This window comes from Ambystoma mexicanum, chromosome 13 (assembly GCF_040938575.1).
Source record: "Ambystoma mexicanum isolate Mex_15411 chromosome 13, UKY_AmexF1_1, whole genome shotgun sequence".
Lineage (NCBI taxonomy): Eukaryota > Metazoa > Chordata > Amphibia > Caudata > Ambystomatidae > Ambystoma > Ambystoma mexicanum.
The window spans coordinates 640,253,158-640,270,333 of record NC_090938.1 but is presented as its reverse complement, the minus strand read 5'-3'; the positions used below and the strand labels follow the sequence as shown (position 1 = coordinate 640,270,333).

The following is a 17,176-nucleotide window of genomic DNA, read 5'->3' as shown; positions in this document are numbered from 1 at the left end:
TGTCCCTCCGCTCCCCTTAAATGGTATAATGGGTCTGGGGGTTGCAGGGGTGTCCCCCGCATCCTTTACATGGATTGTTGAGTTAAAACCACAGCCATTTTTGCCACGATTTTAACACATGGAACCATGTATATATAATGCAAGCTGACAGTTACATGGTGCATCCAATCCAATCTTTATTCTTCAGTGTAGCAGCAATGATGGATACTGGACCTAGCTGGGCATGAATTAAGAAATTTGTGAACCACAAAAAGGGAGGTTATCCCTCCATGCAGTGATGTTGCTAGGGGGAGGGTCTGGAGGGGGCTATAGCCCCAGGTGTTTTGGTTGTAGCCCCGGATAGAAGTTCAGGGGCTACAACCAAAAGGCTAGCTAGCCCAGAGTCCCAACATTAGCGAAGCCCCAGATCTTTTCCAGACCTAGCAACACCCCTGCCTCCATGTTTCGGCTTTGCAAATCTTGGATATTGAGACATGCTAGAGAAAAACCACAATAGCCATCTTTACTCTGTGTTTAATATACAATATATATAATATACAATATATAGAATTCCATTTTGTACAACCAAACAAACATAAGATTGTGTCAGCCGCTTGTATAGTCAAATAATTACCACAAAAGTACAATTCCAAAGACAGATTTCATGAGAACAACCATGCTCCTCCTATCTTCCGACTTAAGACCCTCCTCCCTTCCCTCTGCCCCCTTATCCCAACTTCCAGATACCCCAGCCCTCCAATTTTCCTATACCAACCAAGTATGATATCAAACCACCTCACCTCTACTTTCCAGTTACCCTTCCCATATCCCTCCTTCCCCATCGTGAACTGGGAATCAATTTCCTTCAGGCGGTTTCAAATCTCAGGACAGGAGTTCATTCAGCATTTTACCCCAATCCAGTTCTCCTCCCTTCAGACCTCCGTTTCCCTGTAAATTCTACACCTCTTTCAATCCCCATCACAGAACATCCACTACCCATTGCTTTATGAGTGGGCCCTTAGAGGTTTTTCTATAGTATAGTCAACAGTCGTGGCTAGTAACAGGAATTGCACCATTTTCTTCCAGATCTTGTCCTTTACTCTTGTTGTGTGTTTTTCTAGGTTGACCCGTAAGGAGTTCGTTAGCTTTTTTGATACCTAAGTGATACATGTAACAGTCATGGTGGGTTGTAGAAGTCGGGGGCCTCTTTGCGCCAGAGGAAGCCACCTGCTTGGTGCTGTGACTCCTCGAGGTGGTAAATGGGGCAATTTCCAGAGTCAACCCAGCCTCCCCAAACCCTTAAAGAAGAGAACCCCGAAACATGCCCTCACAGGAAATCATCCCCATTTAGTACAATAAGAATGGTTACATGTCTGGCACAACTGGTTCCTCCACATGGGAGATGCAAACAAAAAAATATAAACAGTGAGGAGATTTGCACAATGCTCACAGGTAGCAGGTATACTAGCATTATCACGGTGTCCAGACATTTGGTCTACTGAAAACTGGTCGAAAGACATTTGGTCGACGCAATTTGTTCGAAACCCAAATGGTCGAATTTTTTTAATTTATATATTTATCGTTTTTTTTTTTAAAAAAAGGGTTTTTTAGAAGAAAAAAAAAAAAAGGGGGGTTGGGGGGACCCCCCCCCCCCAAAGAGAAAAAAAAAAAAAGGGGTGAAAATAAAATAAAATTCGACCATTTGGTTTTCGACCAAATTGGTTCGACCATTTGTCCAGTCGACCAATTTTGTTTCTACCAAATGTCTGGTAACCCATTATCACACAGTCCATTAGGTTAGATGTTCATATTTATACTAGATCTCTCTCACCTGTGAGACCCCCAACACTTTTTGCTGGATTTGTGGGATTATTTTTCTATGTTCCTGGGTGAGTTGGCACCTTTTTCCCCCCCACTCACCCTTTCTATCACTTTTCCAATGGAAGTCATTTGTGACCCTCCATACTTTATTTTGGTAATCATACTTTCCTATGACTATTGTGGAATCTACATTTAATTATTTCAGCACTTTGTGTAATTTTGCTGGGGAGTCCCTTGGGCGTCCTTGTGTGAACTACTGTTCCCAAGGGTAGGAGGATACTTTTTATCCTTTCAAGCATCCCCATTGTGAGAACAGCACCCCCCAACCTTATGTGGAGTACTGAGGGGTTACATAGTATCCCCTTTCTCACTGGTTCTGTTACAGTCCTTTAACTACCTTGCAGAACACATGTGATCATGGGTAGAGAGATTTTCATCCTCTCTCCATTTTATATTGGGAGATCAGCACACCCCACCTTATGTGGAGTGCCATGTGGATCCACTGCATCCCCATTCTCGCTGCTCCTGTAACATTTTTATTACAGTGACAAGCTTAGTATTATGGATGGTGTGATTTTTACTCACAGGCTGTCAAACCAGCTGCAGTATTGCACAGAAGAGTTACCATTCCTCTAGAATGGTGGCCTCTTTCTTTTTTGCCATTTTTAGTGTGCTTGTCCTTTCTCGGTCCTTCTGATGCGTGTGCAAAATGAGCCAGAAAACATGGCACCGATGCGCGGCCATCTTGGATATTCACTTCCATTCACTGCAATGAAACAGCAACGAAAGCCTAAGTTTTTGTGGGCTCAGCAATTAAACATGTATTTATGCTGCGAAGAAAAGGTCACATATTGATGCCAGATGACCAAGCCGGGCAGAATAGTTATTGTATTGTCTGCCGAAGGACAAATCAGAAAGGGTGTCGGAGCGCTCTGCAGGTGCAGTGATAAGGGGTAATGGGAACGAAAGCAAGGAGGGAAGATGGGTTTTTTCTGCTTCTAGCTGGAATATTCCACTCTTTTTGCGCCTCATGCTTATTGTCTGCTCTTCGGCCGAGGGCAACATGGTAACCCATGAGGGCCGGGAATCGAGAGTAGCCCCATAAGGGAAGAGGATTTCCTCTTGGAAAAGCAGTTAGCATTTGGACCCCGGGTGATGCAGTCTCAGAGGGTCGACGCTCAGCTCCAGATCCCATTAGAACGATCGATCTATTTGCCTACCTGCTATGGGACCAAGCAGTGTCGTAGTGGCCGAGATTAAGGTGTTTTATGCAACAATCCAACGGTGATGAGTTTTTTCCTTTGTCTGTGTATAACGGATATGTTTATTTTTCTTTCTGTATGTTAGGAGTGAATAAAAGGGCCTGTGACGTGCCATTTTACTATAGCTATAACCAACCTGTTATGTGTAATTCTTTGCCTATCAGAGTCCAATAACACATTTTGCAAGGGTCTGGAGAGCGCAAGTACGAGATCTCCACATGTGCCAAAATAAAGCAAAACAGAAGGGGGAAGTACTGGTTTGATTTTGGTCTTTGGCAGGAAACGTTTGTGTAGCCCGCCAATGTTTCAGTGTCTGAAGACAGGAAATGAGGGAGGAGTCTGAAACTCTGCAGCTTTTTGTCTTCTGGCATGCCCACGTGGAACCGGTCCTAACTGGGTAGCTGGCTTTCCTGAAAGGACAACAACCCCCAAAGTTTGAAAGTAGCATGTGTACGGATTGGCTGAGCTCCTGGATAAATGACCTGGTTCTGGAAGCTGAAGAGAAGTCAACCACTGGAACTGAATCCGATGGGGAAGAAGAGAAGACGGCTTTATCGGATTCCAGTGACCAGAGAGGCCTTCTGTGTGACCGTTGCCTGTGCCGAGCCCTTCTTCCATGCGATGGAGGAGTCTCAAAGACAAAGATTCCGAACAATCAGTCTTAAGACCTGCATTTTGAGCCATCCCATGAGCTGTGACCTTCCTGGGCTGCAAACCACCAATACCTTGTTAGCTCTAGGCAGAATGCTGAGCAAAGACTTCACGTGAACAAATCTTGCTGAAACTTCGGTAGACTCCTGCTGGACCTCCAGAAGCAAGATCCCACTCCTTGAAGTCCACCCACCAGAGTGCTGGACCGGGACAGCAAGGCTAAGCAACCAGACAACGACTGTTCCACATCTGGTACCTTGAAAAGGGCACCAAATCTACATAGCCACGAGAAGCACCGAAGAATTCTCTGTTGGGAGCCTCTCGTCTACTGCTGCAATTTCCCCCGTCTAGTGTCCTTTCTTTCGTCACCATGACAAAGAATCCAGAGACCGGGTCCTGTGCTGCTGCATCGTGAAGGCGCCCGTCAGCAAGCGCTTCTTCTTTGCTAAGGTTCTTTGTGGCTTGAGGTAATACTGACCTAAAGTCAGTGTGTGGCTAGGGTGGTGATTCGTGTAGTTGGGCGTTCGTCCATATTGTTTGCCAAGGCCCAATGCTGGAACGCATCTACAGAGCCTTCTACGAAGTTCCTGAAAACTTCTACCAACTCTAAAGTCTTACTTGTTTGACGAGTAATCCTCGGGACTCTGACTTTCCTACAATTTGAACATTATCTGGACCTGCTTGCTGTTGGCCACTGGACCACCAGAGGAAACCAACACTGTTCCACAGAACAGGTCGGAGGAGGCTGAAACCTGGCACCCGCCCCAGAGATGTGCTGGCAGCCTGCTCTTCATACCCACTGAAGGAGCAGATATTAAGAGCAGCGTGACTGTCTGCACCAATAACATACAATGGAGTGGAAATCTAACTATACTAAGATTTATCAATGGCAACCCTCCAAAAATGCAGAGACATGCAGACGGTGGTGAAGATCCTTCAGGCACGTGAAATAAGGTATAAATGAACATTTCCATTTGGCCACCTCGTCACGCTGGAAGGCAGGCAGCATTGAATAACAGAAGCAGGTATGGCGTTGTTCCAAATAGAGGAAGACTCTGGAATGGGCTCACTGGCAACGGATACGCTTCAGACGGAAGGACGCACTGAACATCTTGCATCTGGGGAATGGTCTACAATCGAACAACGAAGGAGGAAACGTAAAGGCACACAGAGTGACGACTGGAGAGCCAGACTTAGAGGGCCAAACTTAGAGGGCCAACTCTGCGAAATGAGGGCGCATTTAAGAGTCTCTACTAGACACAGGGGCTGAATCTGCTAGCGAAGAAACACAAAGGAATGGAGACGGACAGGGACATCTTGGACTTCAGATGTTCAGGTAACAGATCGAGGTGGTACTCTACCCCACACTCATCCTTGGGGTAGCAGGTGACTCGCAGCGGGGGCTATACCCCTCGGATAACACTACGTGCTGTGTCTCACACCAGGGAACGTTTTGGGGAAGGGTTTGAGGCAAGTTTGGGGAAAGCAACAGGGGAGTTCGGGGGGTATCCAGGGTGCGGTAGCAGTATGTAAATGTGATAGACAGACCTGCTAAGCAAGATTGTATGCAGTACCCTGCGGGAGGCTGCACTAGCCTTGACCTCTTGGCAATAGTTAACCCAACCTTGGTATAAGCATATACCACACAAGTTGGTAGAGTGACTGAGCAGCCAGGCTTATCTCAAGAGGGGTCAATGTGAGCTGTAGGGTTATCTCACAGAGATTCACAGTGACAAGTATCCAAATAAACACCTGCACAAGATTTCTTGATTAAACAATTAATAATTTAACAGTCAGTTGAACAAGACTTCTTCAGAAGGGAGCAATATATAAGTAACACAAAAACAAACTTCAAAATACACACTCAGTTTCTCTAAATCGGCAAATACCTATTTGGGATGGCACACAGATTCCTCCTACACCCTGAGATGACTTAACTAGGACACTAATACATCACTGTACATTTAGAGCAATACTGAAGATTGTGTCAAAGGAAGAAATTGAGGGAATAAAACAATGGTTAACAAATATTCTTAAGCAGGTAAGTACTTTTTGAACCCTCCAATGCAAAATAAATTAACCCTTTCCTGCGGGAAAGATACAGCACAAACTCAGAGGTAAGAAGAGTCTTTCAGGGAGCCAGGACAGCCAATGTTAGTTGAGGAAAAGTATAGGTGAGCTGAAGCACTTCTTGCAGGTAGGTTAAAAAGTCTTGCAATGTTTTACAAGTTTTTGTATAAAAAGAAATCACTGTAGGACCACAAGCTGGGAGGCTTGTGGAGGGCAAAGTGTCATATTCATCATCTGAAAGTACATCCCCCGACTCCCTGTATCAGCAGGATTCCTTTTCCATCAGTAATCTTTCTTTTGATGCAGATACTGTCTACCACGGGAAGTCGCCACCGTGAGCGCTTATGGGACAAGTAGTCCAGTGGTGGGTTTCCCGGGATAGCCAGCAAGGGGGAAAAAGCCTATTAGGCATAAAAAACCCTGATGATTCGAGTGAGGTCCACGGACTGATAAGAGTCCAACAGTAGAATAACTCCAGTAGACGCAATGTAAAGGTGATCCTGAAATAAGCTCCAGATGAATAACAGAACTTTTCCAGGCGTGATCTCCAAAGGTAAGTAGCAAAAACCAGGCACGGAAAACCACGGAAGAGTGTGGAAAAGAGAAGCATAGCCGACCCAAGACAGGACCGGAAAATACAGCAGACAGCAGTAAAGAAACGGATCACTAATGCAGATGAAAAGAAAGAAGGAATGCGAAAGAAAGAAGCAGAAAGCTAAAAAAAGCAGGTAAGAAAGGGCACAAAGCAGGCGGAAGGGGGGAATGGAATAAAAAGGAAAGAAAGGAAGCGGACCGCATGGGAGGAAGAGTGCGGAGAGCAAGCAGCAAAGACTGGAAAAATCAAGCGGGAAGCGAAAGCACAAACAGGAGCAGGAAATCGAATGGCGAATCCACAAAAAAGGAGAAGAGTAATAGGGCAAGAGGACTCACCTGAGCCAAGAGAAAACTGGCAGCGTATAACCCAAAGCACAGAGAAAACACTGGTTGAAACGCGCCGAACGCTGGGCAGTACTGGATAAGTACTAAGCCGGCAGTCATGTTGGAAAACAGCTAGAACGCGAACTACGTTCTAAGCGAAAAGTAATGGGCCGTTAATGGCGCCTGGAGCGCCATTTGTTCCATAACCGCCAGGAGCGGCGAAGCATGACACAAAGCTGCAAGCAACTCTGCAAAGGCAACCAAGACCAGTCTCAACTGAGAACTAGCAAGGCTACATGACAAGAGGCAAGTCCCGTTAGTTTTACAGTACCTTTGGTTAGAAGAAATTGGTTCCAACTGGCTTCTGTTCCTGTGTAGGTCTGCAGATCCTGTTCCTGGGCCCCAGTCGTGGGGACAAGAGGGAGGACGTCTGAGGACTCCTGCACTACGAATTGAAGGTCAGCGGCAGCAATGGGCAAACTTCAGATCAGCGGCACTTCGCGGTTTCAGCTTTCGCAAATAGCACAACAGTGGTTCTCAGATACCAGTATGGACTCACCCTGGCAAACGGTTCCTGCAGCAGCAATGCAAGTACAGCCAGCTCCGAGAGGATTTCCAGATGAGCTCATCTTGGGGTCGATTGGTCCCACCAACCCAAGGGAATGAGTCATCCTTTGAAGGTCTTCTCTAGTTGAGGCGAATTCAGAGATTCAGCACTGCAGCAGAACTTCAGCGGGCAAACCAACAGTCCAGGAGTTGCAGCAGGAGTCTCTTCAAAGTTCTTCTTCGGATTCCTTCGTCCAGTGGTCTACTCTGCCTTCCAAGCAAAACGCCTCGCCTTTTATGCAGGATTCTCCCATTCATTTGCAGCCTAGCTGTCCATCACACAGCAGGGTGGCTGTCCTCCAAGGACAGCCCTCCAGCCAATCACCTTTGGGTGCATTCCTGTAACCAAGGAGACCAAGCACAGGGAGTTTCAGGCACCTCCCTCGCTTCTTGCCTGCCTGACATGCTGGAGCCAGAGGCGGGCTTCACCAGTGAATCCCGCCGAAGATAAAACTAACAAAGGGACCAAACCTGGTTTGGCCCGCAGAGTAAATCTCACGAAGGACTTTTCCAACAAGAAATGGCAAAAAAAGAAGACTGGGGCCATTTTGACTAAATGGGCACCCATGGGTGTTTTAATGCAGCTGCAATTGTAGCCCACGGTAGAAACACACAATGGTAGGAAAAAGTAAACCACTGCCACCAGCCCTTAATTGTAGAAAGGGTAACAAAAATCTTACATGAGAAATTAAACAAAAGGGGATACTAAGTAACCCCTCCAGTGCCCTATTGTAAGATAGTGTGTCCTGGGTATAGAAAGTTACAAAATGTAAGTAAAGTCAATTTCACTTCACTGCTCTTAGAAACAGTAGTTTCACCAAGAGAAGGCATTTAAACCTTTGAGAAATCTAAGAGACTTCCCTGTGCCACTGCACTGAAGGTGCTGTGTGTTACAATGTAAAGATGATGCCTATGGAGCTCGTCAGACTCCAAAGTCAAAAGAAACACAGAAAACACATAGAATTGGGGGCGCTGTTGAGCAGCCGTCAAGATGGCTGCCTAGCCTGATAGCTCCGTGCACGGCCGCTTCTTATCCTGATACATCTGCGGCTTGCGACTCCTATAAGCCCTTATTCCTGCTTCTTTGCCTCCCTGACATCTGGGGCTGCATGTCGGTGTGTTTTCGCCGAGAATCGGCCCTCCGACGCCGAGATACGGCGTGTTGTGGAGCCGGCTTCTGAGGCCGGGAGTTGCGCGGCCTCCCGCCCCCTCATCCCGCCGGGGCCGCACCATAGTGCCTGGGACGCCGCCTGTTCCTCCACGCGGGACTGCGGACTTGCCTCTCCGGAGTCGGCACCTCGGCCGCCGCCTGCCTGGCCCGCCCGCGGGCGGCGCTGCACCTCCACGGCATCGGAGACCCTGGGCCACTGGCGGCCGAGCTACACTGCCGGAGGCCGCTCGGCGGCTGTTCGCCCGCTTCTGTCTCCGCCTTCATCTGGGGCCGTGGGCTGCCGGGCTGCCTGCGGCGCCGAGCGGCTGTTGGCCTGTCCCTCTGCGCTGTGCGGCGGCTCCTGGGGGCCGCCTGAGGATCCGGACGCCGCGGCCTGCGTCTTGGGCCCTGCGCCGGTTGGGTGGCCGGGTGGACGCTACCTGACTGTTGCGCGCCATTTTTCACCCGGTTGGCGGCGCAGAGAGGCGTCGGCCCGGCTACCGCTCCTGGGGTCTGGCTGGGTCGCTGGCCCCCGCTCATCCCCGGCGCTCCTGGGCGGCTCCTGGTGGCTGGTCGTGCTCCGCTGGGTGTGCTGTGGCCGCGGGGGGACCGGACTTGCCGGATTCGGCAGATGCAGGTGAGGAGCCGGGATTAACTTACTTCAACTGGGACTGCTGCTCCCGTACCGCCCTGCTTCCCTCCCAGCGCTTCCTCGTGACCCTGGGCTGAGCTCACCGCCGAATTGAACGCCTTGTGTTCCCTGCCACCAACGGATCTTCCCGGCGGTCCCCTGGCTCTTGGCGCCGGCGCTGCCTGCCTGTAATTTTATCCCGACCTTGGCTGCACGGACTCATCAAGATAGCGCCCACCTTTACCCTTGTGACACGTATTTCATGCAGACATACCGCTCATAGTGGTTATATGTATTTCTAGTGCCGTATAGCGCCATGCCCAATCGACCTAGGAATACTAGTAAGACCGGAGCCATGGACAGATTTGCAAGAGCCACCCCGAGATCTGGCTCGCCCCGTGCGCCTGGGGACCGGGCGGACTCACTGCCTGCCGCTGAAGCACCTCCCGCGGACCTACAAGCTATGATGGAGTCAATGGCCAAGAATTTTGCTGCCTTTCACGAAAAGCTAGACGATATTAATGCAAACGTAGCGTCTCTCAAAGCCACACTGGACCAGCACGGCTCAAGAATTACAGAGGCTGAAAATAGAGTTAGCGCTAATGAGGACAACATAGCCACGCTGTAGGGCACTGTATCCACTCTGGTCACGGACATGAAGTCGGTCAAGGCCAAATGTGACGACTTAGAATCCAGGTCGCGGAGGAACAATGTACGCATCGTCGGAGTCCTGGAAAATGCGCTTAAGGGCCGACTCGAGCTGGCGGTCGAGATCCTTTTGAAAGACCTCCTGGGCAACCCCCACATGTCCCCCTTTTTCACGGTGGAGAGAGCCCACAGGGCATTGTTGCCTCGCCCTAAGCCGGGCGATTTCCCGAGGCCCATTATTGCAAAGATCCTCAGTTTCAAGGACCGTGACCTGATTCTCCGGCTTGCACGCGAAAAGGGGGAGCTCAGATTGGATTTGCAGGTAATCCGGATTTCCCCTGACTTCTCAGTGGGTGTTCAGCAGGAACGCCGGCAATTTCTCGGTGTCAAGAAGCTGCTCAGAGAGAGAAATATCCTGTATGCCATACTGTTCCCAGCGAGACTGAAGTTCACATTTAACAACAAACTCTATTTTTTCACGGTCCCCTCGGAAGCAGTGAAATTCATAGAGGCACATGTTCCCCTGCATCGCCATGCCGAAGACCTCATGGACAATGACTAAACTGGTCTGGACCCTGCTCTCTCTAACTGTTCTGTCTGCGGGGTGCTGGGAGGGCTGTTGGCCACCGATCACATTGATGGTTCTATTGTTATGTCATTTACCCGAACATGCGGCCTTGACAGCTTGCATGTAGGTCGGCGTCCCCAATTCTTACTGCTAGTTTAACTACAACAATTCTGATGTTAATCTTGAGTTTTCCTGGTGGTGTGGGGGCTCGGCGGCGGAACCCCGTGGCCTGGCAGGCGGAACTTGCCGATATTTACCCTTATACACTTGCAACATGATACCGCAGTCCACTGCTTGTTTTTTGTAACGACCCTCTGGGCCTTAAGCGCGCCGGTGCACGGCAATGGCGCACCCCACTGCGATTGCAATGTTCTTTATGCTATGGTTGTGTGTTAGCCCTAGTTGGGCCTTTGGACAGTTTGGGCCAAGTTGGGGTTGGCCCAGTGGTTTACAGTTAAGGGCGGGTAATGTACACACTGCTGCCTGTTGGGCGGTAGTGAGGGAGGGGGGGTGGGAACTGGGTGTTATTTAAAAAAGGCACACGAGGTTGCATGGCGCACGCACTAACTGGCTATGATTGCACTCTCAGCACCACGGTTGGTAACTTATGCTATCGCTGGACTTGGGAGGTACACTAACTATGCATTGCGAGATTAGCTGTCTGACACTGTAATGTCCACTCTCATCATGTCCTGGAACATCAGGGGGTTGAGCAACCACACTAAGGCCCGCAAGATTATGGCATATGCCAACAGGCATGCGTGTAAGATACTGTTCTTGCAGGAGACACTCTGCGGGACACTTGCCAAGCACCATAGCTCCGACCTGGGGCCCCGCTAGGTTCTTCACCGCGTATTCGACCCAGGCTAGGGGCGTTCTCACGCTGATCCACAAATCCATCAAGTTTATCTTACATAAAAGCTACATTGACCCGGAGGGTCGCTATGTCGTACTTCACTGCACACTGGTAAATAGCGAATATTTGCTTGTTAACACCTATTGCCCTAACGTCCACTCTCCTGAATTCTTTGACACTAATCGCCCCTATATTGCTGGGTTATGTTGGCATTCAGATAATATGGGGTGGCGACCTAAATCTTATCCTGGACACTGTCCTGGATAGAACTAGCACGGCTGCTCGGGCACTGTCAAGAGCTTCCCGCAGACTGCGAGACCACATCGGGACGCTCAGTATATGCGACGTCTGGAGGACGCTAAACCCCCAGCAGAGGGAATATACGTATTATTCGTCTGTACATAACAGTTGGTCCAGAATAGATCTGTTCTTGGTGTCGGGGGACACAATGGGCAGAGTAGAGGGCGCTCAGATTCTAGCCCGCACACTTTCAGACCACGCCCCAATTACACTGACCGTTGGGCTAGGGATCCCTGTCCCCAAGTTTCCCAGCTGGCGCTTTAAATCCGACGCCCTACGGGACATTGTGTTCAGAGCTGAGATACTGGCTGATATCGAATCCTTCTTTGTCCATAACTCCCTCCAGGACACCTCAACGGCGGTCAGATGGGACGCCTTCAAAGTATATATTAGAGGTATGTCTATTTCACGGGAGGCGGGAGTATTAAAATCAATCAGGGCCGCCCTTGGTCGCTCTGAAACCAAACTCAAGCAATTGGAACTCCTAGGCTCCTCTGGGACAGATCCCACCGTCCTCGCTCAGATCAGTGACGAGCTCCATACTTATAATGCCCTTGCCGCCAGTGAGGTTCGGTACTTTAGCCGCCCGCAGGCTGCCAAGAAATATGGGGAGGGGGACAGACCTGGGAGAACGTTAGCCACTCTTGTGAGGGGGGAGTCTGGTCGTACTCGGATCACCTCAATTAAAGATAAACAGGGGAACACATTATGGACCGACCAACAAATCCTTGATGTCTTCACAGAATTCTACAATTCCCTCTATACCCAGCCTGTAGAGCATACCGAGCAGAACACCCGCGACCTTCTAGACCAGATTCCCACTACGGAGATCTCCCCTTCCACCCGGGAGTTGCTAGATTCCCCAATCACACTGGACGAAGTGGTGACCGTCATTTCGGACCTGCCTAAAGGTAAGGCACCGGGTCCAGACGGTCTCACTGCCGAATTTTACCAAGAGCACATCGCCATACTAGCCCCTAGGTTGCTCGAGGTCTGGGCCGAATCATTACGGGTCTCAACTCTTCCCCCCTCCATGCGGGAGGCAGTCATAACGGTCCTGCTCAAGCCCGGTAAGCCCGAAGATGAATGTGGTTCTTATAGACCTCTCTCTCTCATGAACCTTGACACCAAAGTCTTCGCTAAAGTTATAGCGAATCGATTCCTACCCGTCATGACTTATTTAGTTCACGAAGACCAGTCCGGCTTCGTCCCTGGGAGGGCTACCTCCCACAATATCAGGAGACTAACTAACGTTATGTCTCGGATGGACCAGGATGTGCAGGCTGTGGCAGTCACGCTCGATGCCCAGAAGGCCTTTGATATGGTCTCCTGGCGGTACATGTGGCTGGTACTGGAGACAATGGGGGTTGGCCCAAATATGATCAAGTTCATTAAGTTGCTGTACACCTCCCCTGTGGCGCGGGTGCGGGTCAACTCCCTAACCTCTGTCCCCTTCACGCTTTCTAGAGGCACCCGCCAGGGTTGCCCCTTCTCACCCATTCTAGTTGCCCTGGTGATAGAACCAATGGCAGACTGGGTCCGTGCCCGCCACGTTCACAGGGGGATCAGGCTGAAGGGTAACCCTGAGATCATCTCTCTGTACGCAGATGATGTGTTATTGTACATCAGGAACCCCACAACGCACCTCGACCCCATCTTGAGGGACATTACCCGTATTGGCACCCACTCTGGCTTCACAATTAATTATTCCAAGTCCGAGATCCTTCCGCTGACTAGCTCAACTAAACAACCCGCTACTGAATTCCCTCTTCGCTGGTCCCCGGAAGGTATCAAATATCTTGGCGTCCACATCTCCCTGGCGAAGCCCGCTCTACTGGCCAACAACTATACGGCTGTGGCGCAGACCGTTGAGGCCAAATTGTTGCGATGGCGCGTTCTCCCTCTGTCCATAGCTGGCAGACTCTCCCTCATTAAAATGATCCTACTCCCCAAGCTCCTTTATGTCTTTACCAACATACCCGTATGGCCCGGGAAGGCATACTTCACCAAACTCCACTCGCTCTGCGCGCAGTTTCTGTGGCACTCCGGTGCGGTGCGCAAGAAGTGGACCGACATGGCACTTCCATACAAACGAGGGGGTCTCACGGCCCCGAATCTGACTCTATATTGGACGGCGGCTCAAGCCCAACACGCCACGCATTGGTACCCAGGTTCCCAAGAGCGCCCGCATGTCAAGCTCGAGCGGCTTGCTGCCGCTGGTGTCAACATAATGTCCCTCATTCTCCACCGACAGTACACACCTGATTCCCCTATTGATCCACTCAATGCGACCCTCCGTGCCTGGACGCGCCTGCTTAATGCGTCGCCTGAGTCCTCTCCATATTACAAATGGCTCCCTGCATGGTCCTTCCCCGGGCTGGAACCCACACATGACGCTGCCTTGGTTCGACACTGGAGCTCACTGGGCTATCTGGCCTTATCCGACTTTTACCCCGAGGGTAGGTTTATTGAACCCCGGACGTGGAAACCGGGGCACTCTGGTTCCGCAGTGGAAACTCTTCAATATTATAGACTCCGGCCAGCGTTTCGTGCCATGTGGCCCTCATTCCCAGACGAGCCCCCGGAGGCCCCGGCAGTTGCATACATCGCCAATTCTGGCGGCGCCGGCGGCGTTGTATCCTCTCTATATAAGATCCTACAGGACACTACCACGACTATGGCCCCGAGGGCGCGCAGCGAATGGACGGACGAACTGGGTCTGGAGATCTCCGATGAGATTTGGGAGAGGATGTGTCTCCACACCCAGAGAGTCTCTAAACTTTCGGTATCGTGCCATGCAATACAAGCTTTTAAGCAGGCTATACTACACTCCACATCGCACCTCAAGGTTCGCACATGCCACCGTGCGTGCCTGCCCTCGCTGCGGGGCCCTAGAAGCTGATCATTTACATATGTTTTGGTCCTGCGATAAATTGTCAGAGTTCTGGAGGCGTATCCTAGAAACACTTGCTGCAATAACAGACACGGTGCTTGACCCGGATCCCTTGGCGGTTCTGTTTGGGGTGTGGGGGGGGGGGGTCTGCACCGGAGGCCTGGCTAAGTTTTTGAACATGGGCTGTATGGTGGCCAAGAAATGCATGCTCCAGGGCTGGAGGAGCTCCTCCCCTCCGGCCTTCCGGACTTGGCTGCAGATGCTCACCTGGTCACGAAACTGTGAAGAGGAATATCTGGCAATGCTCCCGGGCCATTCACGCCCTAAGAACATTTGGGTTAAATTTAATGCGTATCTCAATAGCCAAGGTGTGGACGCGCCCGGTTCGGGCTCGTCCCCTACTCCAGCGGAATCTACTCCTGCACCCTGAACCCATTCTCCCACTTCTCTTATGTGTAGCTAAGTTGATTGTTGTGACCACTGTGAGTGGCTCTTCTCATATACCGAATAACAATGTGACTGTGCTGTTCATTTGCTGGATTGTTGCGTGTATCTAATGTATACCTCTGCCATCAAAAATAAAAGTTTAAAAAAAAAAAAAGAAAACACATAGAATTAAGTACAAAGTCCCAAAGTTCAGGAAAAGAGCTGGGGGTCTCTAAGGTGGGAGGAATTTAGCAATAAAACTCTCGAACATATAGCGACCCCACATAGGTTAGACATACATACACGTAATTCAGGTGTTTAACATTGAATGTTAGGGGGCTCAATACCCCTCAGAAACAAAGGAAGGTAGAGTGACTATTGGGGCACCACCAACCAGACTTGATTGCTCCAAGAGACCCATATACGGTAAACTCTGCCTGTGTCATTATCCATCAATATTGTAGGCAAATACTGAGGGGGGTGGGGGGGCTGAGGTCACTGGGGTGCTTATAGCTTTCAAGAAGGGCACTTTAATCAAAATACTACGCTCAAAGATCCACAAGGAGGGTAGATATATATTCACCACTCTGCAAATGGGCGTCAACGATTTAACAGTGGCCACAGTATATGCCTCCAACACAGGTCAGGAAGGCTTTTGAAATCCACCTTTGGGCTGCTGAAAAAGTTTGCAGAAGGAGAAATACTATTAGGGGACTTCAATGTAGCATGGGACCCTGTGCGTGATCGTAGCACTAACATGCTATACACAACCCGCCCACCCCACTCTAAGCCCTTGCACAGAAATTTAGACAACTTTCCGTAGTGGACGTTTGGACAGGGGTTTCACATATTACTCACACGTGCATTGTTCATTGTCACATATTGACTAGGTCTTGGCCTCGCTTTCATTTCTGGGAAGAATAACACAAATAATGACACAAACTATAACAATATGAGACCATGCTTCGATTATCATGGAGATGACCGCTGCGAAAGAAAAGCTGTGGTTATGGACATGGAAATTCCCCTTAATATTACTCCAAAATCAAGTTATTAGGGGCAGTATTGCTGAACACATTAGAGATTTGTTTGAAATGAATGATAAGGGGTACACAATGATATGGGTAACCTGTGAGGCCTTTAAGGCTACAATGAGAGGTCTCCTTATAGCGGAAGAGGCCACCAGACAGAAACAGAGGGTGGCACTGGAAATAGAACTGGAGGAGGAAGTTTGACAAGTATCGCCACAGATGGAAACAAATACGGGCTCAAAGTTACAAAAGGCGTTTAGGGCCACCGCTGGGAGGCTTAATCTCCCTCATACAAAAAAGGCAGAAAAATCCCTCCTTTATTTGAAAAAATATATTAACTAAAAGCCAATAAAACTGATCAGCTTCGTCAGCGGGTAGCATCACAAACCATACGGCTGATCAAGCTCCTCAATGGGGATATAACTACAGAAACGGAGCATATCACCACTCAATTCCATGTATTTTACTCTGACCTTTACCAATCCGAACTCCCCGAACCGCATGCTCAGCAGGAATATTTGTAAAATGTCTCCCTTGCAAGGCTTACGCCACTGGAAAGTCAAGCGCTAGAAATGGAAATTACCCAAGAAGAGGTCCATCGGGTGATCCGTGAATTACCAGTGAATAAATCCCCAGGTCGATTATTGGTAAATGGGCAACTATTTCTCCCCATTTCATTGCAACAAGGGACCAATCAGGGGTGTCCCTTAGCACCCTTATTGTATGCACTCCATTTAGAACTACTACTAGTGCTGGTCAGGATATTAGGGGAAATCGAGTATTAAATCATGGCATATGCCGATGATATGCTCCTTACCGCGCCAAACCCTCTCAATACCATACCTTGCAAGCGGCTATGCAGGAATTTAAGCAGTTTGGTAAAGTGGCAAGCCTAAAAATAACACCAAATCCGAGTTCTTGAACCTGTCCATTTGCGGCAGAGGTAAAATCTCTGAAGCAAAGCACACAGTTGGGGTGGGCGAAGGAAGGGATACAACTGCTAGGCCGAGGACTATAACTTCCACGATAAACGGTTTATATGCCTAAACCTAACCTCCCCTGTTAAAGGGAATCGAAACACAATAAAGTGGGGACCCCCTCACCATCTCTTGGTTAGGTAGGATCAATTCGGTGAAAATGGTTACTCTGCCCAGGGTTTTGCATTTTCTTTCAAGCATTACCTATATCGGTCCCAGTGGCATTTTCCCAGAAGCTGCATAGGGTGATATGGAACAAGTTACTTACCCGTAGCTATTGTTCTCCAACATGGGTATGGCATGGATTCTCATGCTCATGAATATTGGCAGTCAGGCTGGGAATCCTCAGTAAAAGGAAAAACAGTTCCATTTCACTTCTAAACTGTATT

At 49.4% G+C, this 17,176-nt stretch overlaps 1 protein-coding gene across 1 annotated transcript in view; it reads right to left on the bottom strand.

Annotated features, from left to right (window-relative positions):
• Nucleotides 1-17,176, bottom strand: part of SNF8 (SNF8 subunit of ESCRT-II) — a 460,264-nt gene that overhangs the window by 253,520 nt on the left and 189,568 nt on the right. The window lies entirely within an intron of this gene.